Source organism: Rattus norvegicus, chromosome 9 (genome assembly GCF_036323735.1).
Source record: "Rattus norvegicus strain BN/NHsdMcwi chromosome 9, GRCr8, whole genome shotgun sequence".
In the NCBI taxonomy this organism is placed as follows: Eukaryota; Metazoa; Chordata; class Mammalia; order Rodentia; family Muridae; genus Rattus; species Rattus norvegicus.
In genome coordinates this window covers 55,871,250-55,884,849 of record NC_086027.1, presented here as the reverse complement: position 1 = coordinate 55,884,849, position 13,600 = coordinate 55,871,250, and the positions used below count along the sequence as shown (strand labels likewise).

Below are 13,600 nucleotides of genomic sequence, written 5' to 3'. Positions count from 1 at the left end.
AGGTAGTTTGTGAATTTACAGACCCTCTTGGGAGACAAGACTTGATTTATTCATTTCTTAATCTTGACTGCAGATCCTACCCTTGACCAGTTCAAGACCATTTCTTTTACTTCAACTGTCCTTCTTGAACAGTTCTGCTTTTTGTTTCACTCACAATTCCCTTCAGCATGAGCTATCTTGGAGGAACCCATGGTAACTCAGTTTTAAGTGTCTTTCCTGCACTCATGCCCTTGGACTCTGGCTCATCTGCAACACCCACATCCAGGGCCAGGTCTACTGTGATGTTCAGGTGAGGTACAGAAGGGCTCATTCTCCTGAGCGCTACAGGAGGTAAGGGACAGTGCCAGCTTTCCGGCTCTCATGACACCAGACCAGCTTTCCTGTCTGGTATATTTGGTAAAGAGCAAGAAATGGTATCTCTTCCTCATCCATTCCATTGCACAGGAGAAGAGTGATTAGGGCCGGTTCTAGCATGTTCATATCCTTGGAGTCAACTCACCCACAACCATGTGTGGTGCTTGCTTTCCAGAGTACTGCAGCTGACTAGGGGTGGGGTCCATTCCCCTGCTCTCAGGGTCATGATCCCCAAGTGTGGGGTGGCACCAGTACTGCAGAGCCTGACAGAAATCAACTTGTCCCCCAGAGGCATGGCCATTGGTAGTTACAAACCTCAACTGCTGTGGAACCATAGATCCAGACATGGCCTCTGGTAGCCTAACAAGCTAAGACCTCACCATGGTCTCAGGGCTAGTGGTTGTCTCTGGCTCTCCTTTTCCAGGGAGTGTCAGACTACTAATCATTCTGATGTTCATGAAGCATAACATGAAGTATAGACATAACTTTTCTCTCCTCTCTGCCACTTACTGATATACATGTGACACAGCAGCCACACCTGCAATACCTCTAAGCCTGGATGAGACAACCCAGTAGGAGGTAAATGGTCCTAAAAGCAGGTAACAAAAAGCCAGAGACAGTCCCTGCTCCCACTTGGAGTCCCACAAGAATACCAAGCTATGCAACCAAACTTACACATAAAGGACCTAGGTCAAACCCACTCAGCTCCCTGATTGTCAATTCTATCTCTATGAGCCCCTGTGAGCTCCTGTGAGCCTCTGTGAGCTGTGGTTAGTTGATTCTGTGGGCCATGTTCTTCTGGTGTCCTTGACCCCTTTTGCTCCTATAATCCTTCCTCCCCTTCATGTTTGGGACTTTTGAGCTCCACCTGTTTGCTGTGGGTTTCTGCACCCCATCAGTTGCTAGATGACACCTCTCTGATGATGATTGTGGTAGGCTCCAGTCTAAGAGCAGAGCAGAATAGCGCAAGAAATATTTTCGCTTCAGGTTTCTGCCTGTGCCCTGAGCTGACCAGGTCCCACAGTTCTCTGTACCCAAGTTCTGTGGGGGGAGAGAGCAAACTCTCAGAAGTGGGAACAATCCTGAGAGCTCAGATGAGACTACCACTTCTGCTTACATTCCTGGCCCAAGAGGAAGGCAACTAGAGCCCTCTGGACACAGGAATTAGGAGCAGTCAGGGACAGGATCCTTCCAGTCTCTGCCTGCACCCTGAGCTGAAAGTCAGTCACCAGGAGTGCTGACACACCTGAGAGCAGAGGAAAGATCATGCCTTCTGCACTATGGGACCAGACTGGAGCCCTAAGGACACAGGAATCCAGGAGCAGTCTGGGACAGGACACTTCCAGTTTCTGCCTGCACCCAGAGCTAACCTGGTCCCAAAGCTCTCTGCACCCAGATCTCACTGGGAGAAAACAAGTCTCCAAGAGTGCTGAAACACAGGCTTACAGGACGGTCAAGTGTCAGACACACCAAGACAAGTTAACACCAGAGAAAACCAGATGGCAAGAGACAAGCTCAGGAACCTAAGCAAAAGAAACCAAAACTACTTGGCATTATCAGAACCCAGTTCTCCCAGCAAAGAAAATACTGGATATCCCAACACACTGGAAAAACAATATTTGAATTTAAAATCACATCTCATGATAATGATATAGGACTTTAAGAAGGACATAAATAAGTCCCTTAAAGAAATACAGGACAACACATGTAAACAAGTAGAAGCCCTTAAAGAGGAACCACAGAAATCCCTTAAAGAATTACAGGAAAACACAACAAAATAGGTGAAGGAACTGAACAAAACAATCCAGGATCTCAAAATGGAAAGAGAAACAATAAAGAAATCACAAAGGGAGACAACCCTGGAGATAGAAAAACCTAGAAAAGACATCAGGAGTCATAGATGCAAGCATCACCAACAAAAAACAAGACATAGAAGAGAGAATCTCAGGGGCAGAAGATACCATAGAAAACATTGACACAACCATCAAAGATAATGTAAAATGCAAAAAGCTCCTAACCTGAAACATCCAGGAAACCCAGGACACAATGAGAAGATCAAACCTAAGGATCATAGGTATAGAAGAGAGCAAAGATTCCCAACATAAAGTGCCAGTAAATATCTTCAACAAAATTATAGAAGAAAACTTCCCTAACCTAAAGAAAGAGATGCCCATAAACATACAAGAAGCCTACAGAACTCCATATAGATTGGACCAGAAAAGAAATTCCTCTGGTCACATAATATTCAAAACACCAAATGCACAAAACAAAGAAAGAATATTAAGAGCAGTAAGGAAAAAAGGTCAAGTAACATATAAAGGCAGGCCTATCGGAATCACACCAGACTTCTTAATAGAGACTATGAAAGCCAGAAGATCCTGGACAGATGTCATACAGACTCTAAGAGAATACAAATGGCAGCCCTGGCTACTATATCCAGCAAAACTCTGAATTAACATAGATGGAGAAACCAAGATATTCCATGACAAAACCAAATTTATACAACATCTTTTCACAAATCCATCCCTACAAAGGATAATAGATAGAAAACTCCAACACAAGGAGGAAAACTACACCCTAGAAAAAGTAAGAAAGTAATCTTATAACAAACCCCAAAGAGAGAGCCACTTAAACATAATTCCACCTCTCACAACAATATAGCAATAAACAACAATCACTATTCCTTAATCTCTCCTAACTTCAATGGACTCAATTCCCCAATAAAAAGACATAGAGTAACAGACTGGATATGTAGAGGACTCTGCATTTTGCTGCATACAGTAAAGACACCTCAGTGACAAAGACAGACACTAACTCAGAATGAGGACTGGAAAACAATTTCCAATCAAATTGTCCCAAGAAACAAGCTGAAGTAGCCATCTTAATATCTAATAAAATTGACTTTTAATGAAAAGTTATCAAAAAAGATAAGGAAGGACACTTCATGTTGATCAAAGGAAAAATCTACCAAGATGAACTCTCAATCTTAAATATCTATGCTCCAAATGCAAAGGCACCTACATTCATAAAAGAAACCTTATTAAAATCAAAGCACACATTGTACCTCACAGAATAATAGTGGGAGACTTTAATAACCAACTCTTAGCACTGGACAGATTATGGAAACAGAAAATAAACAGATGCACAGAGAAACTAACAGAAGTAATGAACCAAATAGCTGTAACAGATGTCTATAAAACATTTCATCCTAAAACAAAAGAATATACCTTCTTCTCAGCACCTCATGGTACGTTCTCCAAAATTGACCATATAACTGGTCACAAAACAGGCCTCAACAGATACAAGAAGATTTAAATAATCCCATGCATCCTATCAGATCACCATTGACTAAGGTTGGTCTTCAATAACAATAATGGCAGAAAGTCAACATATACATGGAAGCTGAACAATACTCAATGACAACTTGGTCAAGGAAGAAATAAAGAAATTAAAGTCTTTTTAGACTTTAATGAAAATAAAGGCACAACATTCCCAAACTTATGGGACACAATGAAAGCAGTGCTAAGAGGAAAACTCATAGCTCTGAGTGCCTCCAAAAGGAAACTGGAGAGAGCATACGTTAGCTCCTTGATAGCACACATAAATTTCTAGAAGAAAAAGAAGTAAATACACCTGAGAGGAGTAGAAGGCAGGAAATAATCAAACTCATGTTTGAAATCAACCAAGTAGAAACAAAAGGAACTATACAAAGAATCAACAAAACCAGGACCTGGTTCGTTGAGAAAATCAATAAGGTAGATAAACCCTCAGCTAGACTAACCAGAGGGCACAGAGACAGTATCCCAATTAACAAAATCAGAAATGAAAAGGGAGACATAACAACAGATTCTGGGGAAACTAAAAAAAAATCATCATATCCTAGTACAAAAGCCTATATTCCACAAAACTGGAAAATCTGGATAACATGGATAATTTTCTAGACAGATACCAGGTACCAAAGTTAAATCAGGAACAGATAAACCATCTAAACAGTCCCATAAGTCCAAAACAAATAGAAGCAGTTATTAAAAGACTCCCAACCAAAAAAAAAAAAAAAAAAAAAAAAAAAAAAAAAAAAAAAGCTCAGGATCAGATCAGTTTAGTGCAGAATTCTACCAGACTGTCCAACTATTCCACAAAATAGAAACAGAAGGAGCACTACCCAATTCCTTCTATGAAGCCACAATTACTCTTATACCTAAATCACACAAAGACCCAACAAAGGAAGAGAACTTCATGTTTTGCCACAAAGAGTGTTCTTTTAGGAATTTGGGTGAGAATACAAGGGTTTTGTGGTCACCAACTAAGGAAGGTAGCAATCCATATGCTTTGATCGACTTTCATCCATCACATCTCTGGGTTAAAACTTCAAGAATTCTTGTGACAGAATGCTTATTGGTTATAAAGATTTAAGCCGAGACCCTGTGAGAGAGAGACCCAACCGCCTGGTCAGGTGGGCACTCCTGAGGCTGCAGAGCGGAAGAGACCACCAACACTGCTCACCCCTGCCCACATCCCTGGCCCAAGAGGAAACCGTATAAGGCCTCTGGGCTCCCGTGGGGGAGGGCCCAGGAGCGGCAGGACCCCTGCCAGAGACACCGCCGGACCCTGAAGGAAACAGACCGGATAAACAGTTCTCTGCACACAAATCCCGTGGGAGGGAGAGCTAAACCTTCAGAGAGGCAGACAAGCCTGGGAAACCAGAAGAGACTGATCTCTGTACATACATCTCGGACGCCAGAGGAAAACACCAAAGGCCATCTGGAACCCTGGTGCACTGAAGCTCCCGGAAGAGGCGGCACAGGTATTCTGGTTGCTGCCGCTGCAGAGAGCCCGTGAGTAGCACCCCACGAGCGAACTTGAGCCTCGGGACCACAGGTAAGACCAACTTTTCTGCTGCAAGAAAGCTGCCTGGTGAACTCAAGACACAGGCCCACAGGAACAGCTGAAGACCTGTAGAGAGGAAAAACTACACCCCCGAAAGCAGAACACTCTGTTCCCATAACTGGCTGAAAGAGAGGAAAACAGGTCTACAGCACTCCTGACACACAGGCTTATAGGACAGTCTAGCCACTGTCAGAAATAGCAGAACAAAGTAACACTAGAGATAATCTGATGGCGAGAGGCAAGCGCAGGAACCCAAGCAACAGAAACCAAGACTACTTGGCATCATCGGAGCCCAATTCTCCCACCAAAACAAACATGGAATATCCAAACACACCAGAAAAGCAAGATCTAGTTTCAAAATCATATTTGATCATGATGCTGGAGGACTTCAAGAAAGATGTGAAGAACTCCCTTAGGGAAACACAGGAAAACATTAATAAACAAGTAGAAGCCTACAGAGAGGAATCGCAAAAATCCCTGAAAGAATTCCAGGAAAACACAATCAAACAGTTGAAGGAATTAAAAATGGAAATAGAAGCAATCAAGAAAGAACACATGGAAACAACCCTGGATATAGAAAACCAAAAGAAGAGACAAGGAGCTGTAGATACAAGCTTCACCAACAGAATACAAGAGATGGAAGAGAGAATCTCAGGAGCAGAAGATTCCATAGAAATCATTGACTCAACTGTCAAAGATAATGTAAAGCGGAAAAAGCTACTGGTCCAAAACATACAGGAAATCCAGGACTCAATGAGAAGATCAAACCTAAGGATAATAGGTATAGAAGAGAGTGAAGACTCCCAGCTCAAAGGACCAGTAAATATCTTCAACAAAATCATAGAAGAAAACTTCCCTAATCTAAAAAAAGAGATACCCATAGGCATACAAGAAGTCTACAGAACTCCAAATAGATTGGACCAGAAAAGAAACACCTCCCGTCACATAATAGTCAAAACACCAAACACACAAAATAAAGAAAGAATATTAAAAGCAGTAAGAGAAAAAGGTCAAGTAACATATAAAGGCAGACCTATCAGAATCACACCAGACTTCTCGCCAGAAACTATGAAGGCCAGAAGATCCTGGACTGATGTCATACAGACCCTAAGAGAACACAAATGCCAGCCCAGGTTACTGTATCCTGCAAAACTCTCAATTAACATAGATGGAGAAACCAAGATATTCCATGACAAAACCAAATTTACACAATATCTTTCTACAAATCCAGCACTACAAAGGATAATAAATGGTAAAGCCCAACATAAGGAGGCAAGCTATAACCTAGAAGAAGCAAGAAACTAATCGTCTTGGCAACAAAACAAAGAGAATGAAAGCACACAAACATAACCTCACATCCAAATATGAATATAACGGGAAGCAATAATCACTATTCCTTAATATCTCTCAACATCAATGGCTTCAACTCCCCAATAAAAAGACATAGATTAACAAACTGGATACGCAACGAGGACCCTGCATTCTGCTGCCTACAGGAAACACACCTCAGAGACAAAGACAGACATTACCTCAGAGTGAAAGGCTGGAAAACAATTTTCCAAGCAAATGGTCAGAAGAAGCAAGCTGGAGTAGCCATTCTAATATCAAATAAAATCAATTTTCAATTAAAAGTCATCAAAAAAGATAAGGAAGGACACTTCATATTCATCAAAGGAAAAATCCACCAAGATGAACTCTCAATCCTAAATATCTATGCCCCAAATACAAGGGCACCTACATACATAAAAGAAACCTTACTAAAGCTCAAAACACACATTGCACCTCACACAATAATAGTGGAAGATTTCAACACCCCACTCTCATCAATGGACAGATCATGGAAACAGAAATTAAACAGAGATGTAGACAGACTAAGAGAAGTCATGAACCAAATGGACTTAACGGATATTTATAGAACATTCTATCCTAAAGCAAAAGGATATACCTTCTTCTCAGCTCCTCATGGTACTTTCTCCAAAATTGACCATATAATTGGTCAAAAAACGGGCCTCAACAGGTACAGAAAGATAGAAATAATCCCATGCGTGCTATCGGACCACCACGGCCTAAAACTGGTCTTCAATAACAATCAAGGAAGAATGCCCACGTATACTTGGAAATTGAACAATGCTCTACTCAATGATAACCTGGTCAAGGAAGAAATAAAGAAAGAAATTAAAAACTTTTTAGAATTTAATGAAAATGAAGGTACAACATACCCAAACTTATGGGACACAATGAAAGCTGTGCTAAGAGGAAAACTCATAGCGCTGAGTGCCTGCAGAAAGAAACAGGAAAGAGCATATGTCAGCAGCTTGACAGCACACCTAAAAGCTCTAGAACAAAAAGAAGCACATACACCCAGGAGGAGTAGAAGGCAGGAAATAATCAAACTCAGAGCGGGAATCAACCAAGTAGAAACAAAAAGGACCATAGAAAGAATCAACAGAACCAAAAGTTGGTTCTTTGAGAAAATCAACAAGATAGATAAACCCTTAGCCAGACTAACAAGAGGACACAGAGAGTGCGTCCAAATTAACAAAATCAGAAATGAAAAGGGAGACATAACAACAGATTCAGAGGAAATTCAAAAAATCATCAGATCTTACTATAAAAACCTATATTCAACAAAACTTGAAAATCTTCAGGAAATGGATAATTTCCTAGACAGATACCAGGTACCGAAGTTAAATCAGGAACAGATAAACCAGTTAAACAACCCCATAACTCCTAAGGAAATAGAAGCAGTCATTAAAGGTCTCCCAACCAAAAAGAGCCCAGGTCCAGACGGGTTTAGTGCAGAATTCTACCAAACCTTCATAGAAGACCTCATACCAATATTATCCAAACTATTCCACAAAATTGAAACAGATGGATCACTACCGAATACCTTCTACGAAGCCACAATTACTCTTATACCTAAACCACACAAAGACACAACAAAGAAAGAGAACTTCAGACCAATTTCCCTTATGAATATCGATGCAAAAATACTCAACAAAATTCTGGCAAACCGAATCCAAGAGCACATCAAAACAATCATCCACCATGACCAAGTAGGCTTCATCCCAGGCATGCAGGGATGGTTTAATATACGGAAAACCATCAACGTGATCCATTATATAAACAAACTGAAAGAACAAAACCGCATGATCATTTCATTAGACGCTGAGAAAGCATTTGACAAAATTCAACACCCCTTCATGATAAAAGTCCTGGAGAGAATAGGAATTCAAGGCCCATACCTGAACATAGTAAAAGCCATATACAGCAAACCAGTTGCTAACATTAAACTAAATGGAGAGAAACTTGAAGCAATCCCACTAAAATCAGGGACTAGACAAGGCTGCCCACTCTCTCCCTACTTATTCAATATAGTTCTTGAAGTTCTAGCCAGAGCAATCAGACAACAAAAGGAGGTCAAGGGGATACAGATCAGAAAAGACGAAGTCAAAATATCACTGTTTGCAGATGATATGATAGTGTATTTAAGTGATCCCAAAAGTTCCACCAGAGAACTACTAAAGCTGATAAACAACTTCAGCAAAGTGGCTGGGTATAAAATTAACTCAAATAAATCAGTAGCCTTCCTCTACACAAAAGAGAAACAAGCCGAGAAAGAAATTAGGGAAACGACACCTTTCATAATAGACCCAAATAATATAAAGTACCTCGGTGGGACTTTAACCAAGCAAGTAAAAGATCTGTACAATAAGAACTACAAGACACTGAAGAAGGAAATTGAAGAAGACCTCAGAAGATGGAAAGATCTCCCATGCTCATGGATTGGCAGGATTAATATAGTAAAAATGGCCATTTTACCAAAAGCAATCTACAGATTCAATGCAATCCCCATCAAAATACCAATCCAATTCTTCAAAGAGTTAGACAGAACAATTTGCAAATTCATCTGGAATAACAAAAAACCCAGGATAGCTAAAGCTATCCTCAACAATAAAAGGACTTCAGGGGGAATCACTATCCCTGAACTCAAGCAGTATTACAGAACAATAGTGATAAAAACTGCATGGTATTGGTACAGAGACAGACAGATAGACCAATGGAATAGAATTGAAGACCCAGAAATGAAACCACACACCTATGGTCACTTGATTTTTGACAAAGGAGCCAAAACCATCAAATGGAAAAAAGATAGCATTTTCAGCAAATGGTGCTGGTTCAACTGGAGGTCAACATGTAGAAGAATGCAGATCGATCCATGCTTATCACCCTGTACAAAGCTTAAGTCCAAGTGGATCAAGGACCTCCACATCAAACCAGACACACTCAAACTAATAGAAGAAAAGCTAGGGAAGCATCTGGAACACATGGGCACTGGAAAAAATTTCCTAAACAAAACACCAATGGCTTACGCTCTAAGATCAAGAATCGACAAATGGGATCTCATAAAACTGCAAAGCTTCTGTAAGGCAAAGGACACGGTGGTGAGGACAAAACGGCAACCAACAGATTGGGAAAAGATCTTTACCAATCCTACAACAGATAGAGGCCTTATATCCAAAATATACAAAGAACTCAAGAAGTTAGACCGCAGGGAAACAAATAACCCTATTAAAAAATGGGGTTCAGAGCTAAACAAAGAATTCACAGCTGAGGAATGCCGAATGGCTGAGAAACACCTAAAGAAATGTTCAACATCTTTAGTCATAAGGGAAATGCAAATCAAAACAACCCTGAGATTTCACCTCACACCAGTGAGAATGGCTAAGATCAAAAACTCAGGGGACAACAGATGCTGGCGAGGATGTGGAGGAAGAGGAACACTCCTCCATTGTTGGTGGGATTGCAAACTGGTACAACCATTCTGGAAATCAGTCTGGAGAATCCTCAGAAAATTGGACATTGGCCTGAGGATCCAGCTATACCTCTCTTGGGCATATACCCAAAAGATGCCCCAACATATAAAAAAGACACGTGCTCCACTATGTTCATTGCAGCCTTATTTATAATAGCCAGAAGCTGGAAAGAACCCAGATGCCCTTCAACAGAGGAATGGATACAGAAAATGTGGTACATCTACACAATGGAATATTACTCAGCTATCAAAAACAACGAGTTTATGAAATTCGTAGGCAAATGGTTGGAACTGGAAAACATCATCCTGAGTGAGCTAACCCAATCACAGAAAGACATACATGGTATGCACTCATTGATAAGTGGCTATTAGCCCAAATGCTTGAATTACCCTAGATGCCTAGAGCAAATGAAACTCAAGACGGATGATCAAAATGTGAATGCTTCACTCCTTCTTTAAAAGGGGAACAAGAATACCCTTGGCAGGGAAGAGAGAGGCAAAGATTAAAACAGAGACTGAAGGAACACCCATTCAGAGTCTGCCCCACATGTGGCCCATACATATATAGCCACCCAATTAGACAAGATGGATGAAGCAAAGAAGTGCAGACCGACAGGAGCCGGATGTAGATCACTCCTAAGAGACACAGCCAGAATACAGCAAATACAGAGGCGAATGCCAGCAGCAAACCACTGAACTGAGAATAGGACCCCCGTTGAAGGAATCAGAGAAAGAACTGGAAGAGCTTGAAGGGGCTCGAGACTCCATATGTACAACAATGCCAAGCAACCAGAGCTTCCAGGGACTAAGCCCCTACCCAAAGACTATACATTGACTGACCCTGGACTCTGACCTCATAGGTAGCAATGCATATCCTAGTAAGAGCACCAGTGGAAGGGGAAGCCCTGGGTCCTGCTAAGACTGAACCCCCAGTGAACTAGACTGGTGGGGGGAGGGCGGCAATGGGGGGAGGGTTGGGAGGGGAACACCCATAAGGAAGGGGAGGGGGAGGGGGATGTTTGCCCGGATACTGGGAAAGGGAATAACACTTGAAATGTATATAAGAAATACTCAAGTTAATAAAAAAAATAAAAAATAAAAAATAAAAAATAAAAAAAAAGATTTAAGCCACTCTCCCAGTTGTATTATTGAACAGATGATTCAGTTTGAAATCATGGAACTAGAACTTTGGAGATCCCCAACCCCTACCCCTTACACCTTAACCTAGGACTTAACCTGGACCCATTAATAATTATCCTTTGGCTATTTATTACCTACTTTATTATCAAAATACTTATAATGCTAGTAGACAAACAAACAAACATGTTTTCCTCTCATTCTTTTGATTCAGTGTTCCTATACTCCAAAAAAAGGAAAACAAACCAGAAAGCAAAAAAGAAAGAAAGAAACAAAGAAACAAAGAAAGAAAGAAAGGAAGGAAGGAAGAAAAGAAGAAAGGAAGGAAGAAAAGGAAGGAAGGAAGAAAAGAAAGGAAAGTAGTCTTGTGCAGTGTGATTACACCATAGAGCTAATGAGTGGCTGAGTTTAAATTGGACCAGCTTTAGATAGTCAAAACTTAACTCAGAAACTGCAGTGTTACTTCCCGAGGCCCTGTGAGAATAGAAATAAGGTAAACTGAATGAGGTTCTGGCCCTCAAACTGCTCACAGTTGCAGTGCTTGATTTCTGTCACCTAGCCCAGGAAATCTAGAAACCAGGCTTTGGCATGTCACAGGTTTCACGGTGGACTTTGATTATTTAGAGATCTTGTCAAAATACTGATCCTGACTCAGTAGATATGAGTTGATGCCCAGCTCAACTTCCTCATGATGCAATGTGTGGCTGAATGTAGAAACTTTTATTTGATAGGTTCTCAAAAACATCTTATTTCCAGTATGTCTGAAAGGTAGGCCCAGTCCATTTGATTCCTCAGTGAACCCCACTCTCTCTTCTAATCTGACGTGTTCTAGGGAAGGTAGAGGAGCACTTGAATTGCCAGCTTCAGATCTTTGCTGTCCTGTGTCCCTACCTGTATGGTTGTGGCCCTGGATGCCTTCTGAGTTCTGGCTTAGAGCTTCCCTTATGGGTCTGTCCCACATTTCCATTCACCATGAGTAGCCTATTCTACCCATGGTGACTCCAGGCTAATTCTCTTCATCTACTTGTTTGCATCAGAACCAGCTGAAAAGCTTACGTGCCAACACCTCAGACACTCCATTCTAAGGTGGATTTTTGGTAATATTCACTTTTTTCTTTAGCAAAGTTTTAATATTGATTCTGATGGGCAGGCAGCATATGTAAACAGTTTCCACAGGGGTCCCTGCTGTGCTCTGACCTCATAAGAACTGTGGGAAGTGGCACTGTCATGGCCTAGGTTCCACGCTTTTATTCCCTGAGAACATTTTCTCTACTTGATGTTATGACATAAGAACGCAGATCTTTGTTGAGCAAGCTTCAGGACATCTACGCTGAGTGGCTGGCATTAGAATTAACCTCATGAATAAATAGAGCATTCTCTTTCCCTTTCATTTTTTGATTTACCTCCTCCACCCCCATATATTTTTCCTTCCTTCCCTTCCCTAGGACCAAAAAAAAATTGTATGAAAATAAGAAAAGATATCTTAAAGCATGAGACATCCATTTCAACAGACATGTTTAACTTGTAAAAGAGAGGGATGTAGGAAATCAGATTATAGGGATATGCAAAGCTTTATATTTAGGATTTATACTCATTAAATTAGAGTCTGTGACCTGTGAGAATTACCAGGGTTATCAGATTAGATATGTCTTATGAAATGGTTATCTTGGAATTGAACCAGATGAATTTGGTGAGTCAAGATTGAAGACAAAGACATTAGTCTATTTGTGTATTGGTCTATCTGTCTGTCTGTCTGTCTATCATCTATGTATAATGTATGTATGTACATATGTACATATATATGTACGTATGTATGCATCTATCTATCTATCTATCTATCTATCTATCTATCTATCTATCTATCTATCTATCTATCTATCCATCCATCCTATAAGGGACATGCACTTTTGTGCCACTAAAGGCACTTTTGTTGGAGGTCAAAGAGCAACTTGTAAGGGTCAGTCTCTACCCCTACCAGGTGCATCGTAAGGTTGTAGGCTTGGCAGCAAGCTCCGTTAGCATAGCACCTATCTTGGATGGACTACTTTTTCAGATGCTTTATGTAGAAACTTTGTATTAGTTTTGATTCATTTGATTGTTTAAATTCTGCCCATAGATTTCTTCTTTTTAGAGCATTCTACCTTAGATAGCAATATCTCAAGTCTTCCACCTTAAAGGTCAGCAGAGATTTTCTGGCCCACCACCTTTCTTTACTCACCTCCACACAGAGTAAAGAGAAGTATGGACCAAGTAGTTCACAAATCTGTTAAAACTGACACACTTACCTGCTACCTGGACAGTCACCGTAAGATCCTCTGTAGTAATTGCAATTGTGTTGTGGAGGGCAGAAGTCTCAGGCCAAGATGTCAGTCTTTGGCTACCAGCCCCAGAAGATTTGAAAGATTT

General features: G+C 40.8%; 1 non-coding gene across 1 annotated transcript; it reads right to left on the bottom strand.

Moving 5' to 3' along the window:
• Nucleotides 1–780: 780 nt before the first annotated feature.
• LOC120094923 (small nucleolar RNA SNORA17) lies at nt 781–913 on the bottom strand. Its single transcript, XR_005489611.1, has one exon. It is a non-coding gene; the product is annotated as a small nucleolar RNA SNORA17 (small nucleolar RNA).
• Between the last annotated feature and the right edge of the window lie 12,687 nt (nt 914–13,600).